Source organism: Aotus nancymaae, unplaced genomic scaffold (assembly GCF_030222135.1).
Source record: "Aotus nancymaae isolate 86718 unplaced genomic scaffold, 86718_ANA_hifiasm-v0.15.2.pri h1tg000059l, whole genome shotgun sequence".
In the NCBI taxonomy this organism is placed as follows: Eukaryota; Metazoa; Chordata; class Mammalia; order Primates; family Aotidae; genus Aotus; species Aotus nancymaae.
This window is the reverse complement of record NW_026988473.1, coordinates 61,281,928-61,289,362: the sequence shown is the minus strand read 5'-3', so window position 1 is coordinate 61,289,362 and position 7,435 is coordinate 61,281,928. Positions and strand designations below refer to the sequence as shown.

Here is a 7,435-nt window from a genome sequence, read left to right as displayed (position 1 = left end):
ACAGCCGTCCACAGACAGCGGACCGAGAAGAGTGACGCAACGCGATGACGTCACGCAGCAGTCGGGTGATTCCCCAGCCTCTAGCGTTACGCGCCGATGACGTCATCCCAGGCGCTCGCCCTCCAGCCGGCCAGGGTTGGCCTCGCTCCCTCGGGTCGGTCCGGCCCTCCCCGCCCCCTCCCACCTGCGGGAGGCGGGGCGGCCGAGGCTCCGCCCGCCGCGCGGGGAATGGGAGGAGGGTGGGGGGAGGAAGGGAAAGAGCAGGAGGGGAGGAGGAGGAGGGAGGGGAGGAGGAGGAGGGGGGGGAGGGGAGCCAGTGGGTGAGGCGGTCTTGTCGGCTGGGCGGCGTACAATAGCTCGGCTGTGGGCGGGCGAGGCGTCCCTGCCGCGGCTGCAGACTGAACCGAAGGTGGCGGCTGCACAGTAGACGCCCCCTCACGGCTTTCCCCACACGCTCCCGCCCCTTCTCTCTCCCGTCGCGCCTCCCTCCTCCACAGACGCTTTCCCCCCCGACTCTTACTCCCTTTTTCTCTAAGCCCCGCGCCCTCGGGATCCCCTTCGAAGAACTTGGTCTCCTCATCGAGTTCCCACCTCCTGCCTCAGAGGCCGTCTGAGTTCCTCGCACCCCGCGCCTCAGCCCCCCGGTCTCCCCCGTGTGTTGCCTGGCTCTCTCCTGACCCCCCATCATCCCTTCCCTCGCAGTTCCCCTGTCCTGAGGGGATCCACGGGCGGCGCGGCGGCGGCGGCGGCGGCGGCGGGAGGGAGAAAGTGAAGCGGCCGCTCGCGCACACTCGTGCGCTCACTCCCGGCTTGGCGGCACCCACCACCGGGAGGAGTAGGAGAAGGAGACGAGCGGAGCTGAGCGAGAGCGGAAGGTGAGAGCCGGCCTCCCGCCCGGTACCCCTCGCTTCCCAGGCTGCCGGACTGGGTCGCGGCGGTGCCGGCGGCGCTGGCGGGCCGGGCAGAGTCGGGGTCTGGGCCCATACATCCCGCGTTGCGGGGCCGAGCGCCTGGGTGGGCGGAGGCGCCAGGTAAGGTGAGACGGGCGCCGCCCCGCGAGGCCGGCCGCTCCCGGCAGGCCAACAAAGGCCCCCAGTGCGCGCTCCAGCGGGGTCGCGGGGCTCAGACGCCGGGCGACTCTAGAGACCCGGGAGAGGGAAGGGGCGGGGCGCGGCCAGGCCAGGCTGGGGCCGCGAGGCCACACGGGTCCCAGTCCGGGACGGAGTACCCCCCCAACTTCGCAGTCCTGCAGCGCTCACTCTGTCCCGCTACGAGGCGGCACAGCAAAGCGGCGCCCAGTTCCTTCTGCATGGAAAAATGACCCCTTCCAGGTTTGGACAGTCACCTTTAGGGCTCTACTCCCTGAAAAATAAGGGCTGGTAGGACTTGACTTATGCAGCCCCTCCCCCACCCCGGAATATTCTGTAACTTGGGAAGTGAAAACTGGGAAAGGAGAATTATAGTTATTTTATGTTCATTATTCCATTGAAAAGACATGATTGTTGTAGCCATCGCTATCCTGTTTCAGCAGTACCCATTACTGGGAGTGTTTTGGAAGAATACTTGAGAAATAGTGGTTGTTGGATAATTGTTATACTCTTTATTTCAGAAACTGAACAGTGAAGGAAGGGTTAGTTCTGTGGTTACTAATAAAAATTCAGATTCATTAGTCTTGACTTTAAGAATTGTCTTGAAAAAATTTTTAATTCTGTCTCCTACATTTTTGGGTTCTCTTTCAACTCTGTCAGAAGAAAGCAGGAATTAACAGTACAGAGACACTTCATCCCTCTTACCTTGTGGCTTCATCTACTTCCTGTGTGACCTTGAGCAGGTCACTTCCAGCCTTAAAACCTCCAAAAGTTTGCGTTTATGCCCCCAAATGGGCAGGTAGCAAGCACCTACTCAGCTTTCAAGAGTCCACTAAAGAATTCCCCCACTGTGAAGTCTTTGCTGGCCTTCATCCTGTCCCTCCTCTCAAGCAGAACTGACTTCTTCCTATTGGCCCAGGGGGATTTCTACCACACTTGTAATATTTTGGTTCTTACTTGGAAAATTCTAAATCAGGTGCATATGAAATCCACCCCACCTCGACTAGAAACTCTGCCTCTCAAAAAGAGTTTTGGGAACATGGACGCTGAAGACTTCCCATACTTTCCCTGAAGCTTATCCATAATCTTACCTGCATGAGCTCTTGGATCTACCTTGGTAAATTTGCTTATTCAGTCAGTTCATTATCCAACGTTACTGGAGTTTGGTGTGCTACTATGTTTCCCGCCTCTTGCTAAGGCTGTGGGGGATTCAGAGTCTATGAAGATACTCCCTGACTTCAGAGAGCTCAAAGTCTAATGGGTGAGGTAGACAGGTAAACAATGAAGATCTGCCCTAATCTCTGGGGGACTCTGGTTGTACAGGTAGTGTGCAATAATTGAGGCTGCTGGACCTGTTTTACAAGTCTTCTCTTGGCCAAAGTGAGTCCTTCAGGGAAGGTGACCCGCCTCATCCATAAGAGGGCATTTGATGAAAAGCTTGTTCAGTTCAGCAAACCACCATGGCATGTATGTACCTATGCAACAATCCTGCAGGATGCAGGATGTGCACATGTACCCCAGAGCCCAAATACAATAATTAAAAAAAAAAGCTTGTTCAGTTCAATTCAATATACATTTACTAAGCACATATTTTGAGGCCCCATGCTAGATTTGAAGGAAGCAGTGCCTCAAAGGAAGATAACTGTGAATCCAGAAAGATTTCTGTAAAACAAAACCTTATCAGCGCCCCTTACCCCTGACTCTTAATATTCTGAAGATAAATTTCAGACTCAACATGGAATGAGAAAGGGATCAGACCACTGCCTGCATTTGCAGCCTCACTTTCTGACTCCCCTATCACTCTCATTTTCACTTTTGCATGTTCTGCTTTCTTCCTGGAATGCTTCCCATCCACGCCTTACCTGCCTGTGGAGATGTCCTTATTGGGCCTCTGGGATGCAGTCCCTTAGTCCCTCTTTTCCTGCATAGAATGAGTTGCTCTTCCATCCTCTGGCTCATGTACATACCACTCTTATGGCCGTCTATAGCACCCTATTGCAATTACTTGAGTTTGTGCCTGTCTTTTTTCAGTAGCCTGTGAATTTCTTGAGGACAGGGTGTGTTTAATTATACTGCCTAGTGAAGTTCCTGACACTGAATAAGTGATTGAATGAATGAACGTATGAATGAAGGAGGAAGTCAAAGCCCATGAAATAGGGATTACCTAATCCTTTGGGGTTAGAACAATTAGTTCACAAAGTGTGGTTCCTGGACCAGCAGCATCACCATAATCTGGGAACTTGTAAACAAATTAATGGGTCCCATCTGAGACCTACAAATGAAAAACTCTGGGGTTGGGGCCCCAAAATAAACTTCTTTTTTAATAAGCACTTTAAGTGATTCTGATACTTAACTGAAGTTTGAGAACCACTGGGTTAAAAGATCTGCTCTTGATAAAACCAGCACCCTGCCAGTCCTGCTGTCCCTTGTTTTACTTCCATAGCACTTACTGCATGTCATCCCATCCCATCCCCTCCCAACCCATCTCTCTTGTGCCAATAGAATGCAAGCTCCCTGAGAGTGGGAAGTTTTGTCAGTTTGCCCATTGCTTTAATCTCAGTGCCTAGAATAGTGACTGCATATAGCAGGCACTCAAGTATTTGTTGAATGAATAAGATGATTTAGTCTTGGGCTGGGCGTGGTGGCTCACGCCTGTAATCCCAGCACTTTGGGAGGCCGAGGCGGGTGGATCACGAGGTCAAGAGATCGAGACCATCCTGGTCAACATGGTGAAACCCCGTCTCTACTAAAAATACAAAGAATTAGCTGGGCATGGTGGCGCGTGCCTGTAATCCCAGCTACTCAGTAGGCTGAGGCAGGAGAATTGCCTGAACCCAGGAGGAGGAGGTTGCGGTGAGCCGAGATCGCACCATTGCACTCCAGCCTGGGTAACGAGCGAAACTCCGTCTCAAAAAAAAAAAAAAAAAAATTGATAGTATATTCAAACTTGAAAATAAAAAATTTAAACGCATTCTCCCACATCAGTATTTGCTCCTTCTGTGTCTTTTTCTATGCCCATTAAAAAAAAAAAATACATCTCTTCACAGATGTTATTTTAATTTCTAAGGGGTAATGTTGTTATTTGTGATGCGGGAAAATGAAACCTAGAAAAGTTAGGAGACCTTCATTAGTGTCTATGTTACTGCATGACCTCGTGGAAGTAATTTTTATCTTTGTGTTTTGTCCCAACTGTAAAATGGGGTTAGTAATAGTGGCTACAACTAGTTTACAGGGTCATGAAGCAGTTAAAGTAATGACTATAAAGGAATCTTTGAAAAGTATGATTTGTTAGTTGTTAGGTGGTGATAAACTTACAAAAATGGCTTACATTATTGAACACTTGTACCAGGCCATACATGAGATGTTTAACATGTTTTTTTTACCCTCAGAGTAACTTTTTGAGATGATTGCTAGTATCTCTGTATCATAGGTAAGGAAGCCTGAGAGTTATACTAGTAAAGGGACCTTATTTAAGGTTTTGCTGTAAGTATGTGGCAGACCGACTATTCTCGTCCATGTCCACGTGACTCCAGCAGCTATGTACTATTTTCAGTATACAGGCTGCTTTTAATTTTTTTTGCACAGAGGATATAAGAATGTTTTGCAAATAAATATATTTTGGTGAGAGTTACAGTTTCCATTTGATATGCTCTTTTTGTGTATTAGAAAGCTTGGCGAAGACAGGTTTACATTCACTTACTTCTATCATTCAGGAAAAAGAATAACATCTTTCCTAAATGTAATTTTGTTTAATTTTCGTAACAGCCCTATGAGATAGATATGCCCATTTTACGAGTTAGGAGGGTGAGGATCATATTAATAGAAGTCTTGGCTTGCTCAGAGGCACATCATTAACAAATGCCTGAATATTGATTTTAAACCACATTTTAAAATTCTAAGTATAGTACTTTACTTTGCCCCTATAACATATTGCCTTTTAAACTCTATCAAACTAAATTTTGGGGCACTAGACACATCCTTTTAAATTGCTTCCTAATCTCTTTAGCTTCTTCTCCCTAAGAAAACCCTAACTGGCCGGGCGCGGTGGCTCACGCCTGTAATCCCAGCACTTTGGGAGGCTGAGGCAGGTGGATCACGAGGTCAGGAGATCGAGACCATCCTGGTCAACATGGTGAAACCCCATCTCTACTAAAAATACAAAAAATTAGCTGGGCATGGTGGCACGTGCCTGTAATCCCAGCTACTCAGGAGGCTGAGGCAGAATTGCCTGAACCCAGGAGGTGGAGGTTGCAGTGAGCCGAGATCGCGCCATTGCTCTCCAGCCTGAGTAACGAGCGAAACTCCGTCTCGGAAAAAAAAAAAAAAGAAAACCCTGACTGAAGTCCACAGTTTGAACTAGAAAGGATAATTGCTGATAAAACCCTGTGTCAGATGGTCAAGATATTGCAGACTTAGAAGATAATACATTTTTACTGAAGCTGCAAGATCAGGCTTTATCCAGTATTTAGAATCACTTGTGCCTGAATATTCCCTGTGTCATCATAAATTTATTAACTTAATGTGCATTTTTACCCTTGTTGTAAGCCTTTTCTTTCATGAATATCTTCCTCTTCTCTCCCATCCTTTTAGTATTTGAGATGGGGAAAGTCATTCATATGCTAGGCTTCTCCGGATTATCCCTTCTTGACAGCAATAGTGTAGTAGTAAGTCTGGAAAAACCAGAGGTTCATTGATCCCTCATGAGTTTGTGTGGTATTGATTGACTGTAGAATTCATCTAATTCTTAGTTATAAAAAGTCCATTATGTCTTGGCTTGTATTCCTAGAGTCAGGGTTAGGTAATTTGCATGCAGGATTGGGAAATCCATTCTTGTTTATGGGCTGCTTTCTTTTATTACTTTTCTACTTTCAGCCCTCTCCAATATCCCTTTCCTTTTCAGACTGTTGTAAGTACTAACTGAGGCTGGCAAGAGCATTTTCTCCTTTATAGAATCTGCCTTTTGAATCTTTTGAGATGGGAAATGACATTGACAGTATGTACATGGCTTCCACCCTCATCTGCCTGCTTATATCTTTAAGACCCAGCTTTCCTTATTTCCTCCTTGATTCCCACAAAGCTAGGATTGATGTCTTCCTCATTGGAACCCTTGTTTGCAGTACTTAGTGGATTACTGCACTTTGCAAGGGAGGGTATAAGGAAGAGCACAAAATTTGAAGTTAGACAAAGAGCTACTTGGGCACTTATTTAAATCTCTATTTGTTCATTTGGAAGAAATGATATCTAACTCACAGAATTCTTGTGAAGAGTAAATTAATAATATATGTAAAGTAAGTTGGAAGATATTGAGCTATATAGATGTTAGGTAGAATAGTTGTAATTTTTTTTTTTTTTTTTTTGAGATGGAGTTTCGCTCTTGTTACCCAGGCTGGAGTGCAATGGCGCGATCTTGGCTCACTGCAACCTCTGCCTTCTGGGTTCAAGAAATAGAATAGTTGTAATTTTATGACTATGATCGTGTATAGCAGTGGTTTTAATTTTGGCTATGCACTTGAATTACTTGTGAAGATGTAAAAGAGTTGCCTTGGCATCTCTATTTTGAAAGGCTTATAGGTGATTCTGATATGCAAAGTTGAGAAACACTGCCTTATATTACAATGTTTTGCATAAATGTCTTATGTAAGTATCTATTATATGAAAAGTAATATTTTTATTGCCATTTAAAGTTCATTCATTTGCTAAATACATATTATGCATCAGGCATTGTCATAGGTTCTGAATAAACAGATAAATAAATCACAGCCTCTACCCTTGAGTTTATAGTTTCTTGGAGAAACAGATGTGTACACAGACAATTATACTACATTGAGACAGAAATGACAAAAATATGGAGATAAGTGCAGGTGCTATGTGAACACAGAGGAAGGGCACCTGTTCCACTTGAGATAGGGGTGGCCTGGCAAGCATTCTTTTTTTTTTTTTTTTTTTTTTGAGATAGAGTTTCGCTCTTGTTACCCAGGCTGGAGCGCAATGGCGCGATCTCGGCTCACCGCAACCTCCGTCGCCTGGGTTCAAGCAGTTCTCCTGCCTCAGCCTCCCGAGTAGCTGGGACTACAGGCATGCGCCACCATGCCCAGCTAATTTTTGTATTTTTTAGTAGAGACGGGGTTTCACCTTGTTGACCAGGATGGTCTCGATCTCTTGACCTTGTGATCCACCTGCCTCGGCCTCCCAAAGTGCTGGGATTACAGGCGTGAGCCACCGCACCCAGCCCCTGGACAACATTCTTAAAGGCGGTGACATCTAAGATGGGTTCTGAAAAATGAGTAGGAGTTAACCAAGAACTGTCAGGGAGGGGTGAGAAGAAAGGGGAGATGATGGACCCTCTT

General features: G+C 46.5%; 1 protein-coding gene across 2 annotated transcripts in view; it reads left to right on the top strand.

Moving 5' to 3' along the window:
• The first annotated feature begins 346 nt into the window (after nucleotides 1-346).
• PAK1 (p21 (RAC1) activated kinase 1) overlaps nucleotides 347-7,435 on the top strand; it is a 165,728-nt gene continuing 158,639 nt past the window's right edge. For both annotated transcript variants that reach the window (XM_012469600.3, XM_012469597.3), the window contains exon 1: nucleotides 347-875. The gene's annotated coding sequence lies outside the window, so the exon portion shown is untranslated. The remainder of the gene's footprint in view (nucleotides 876-7,435) is intronic.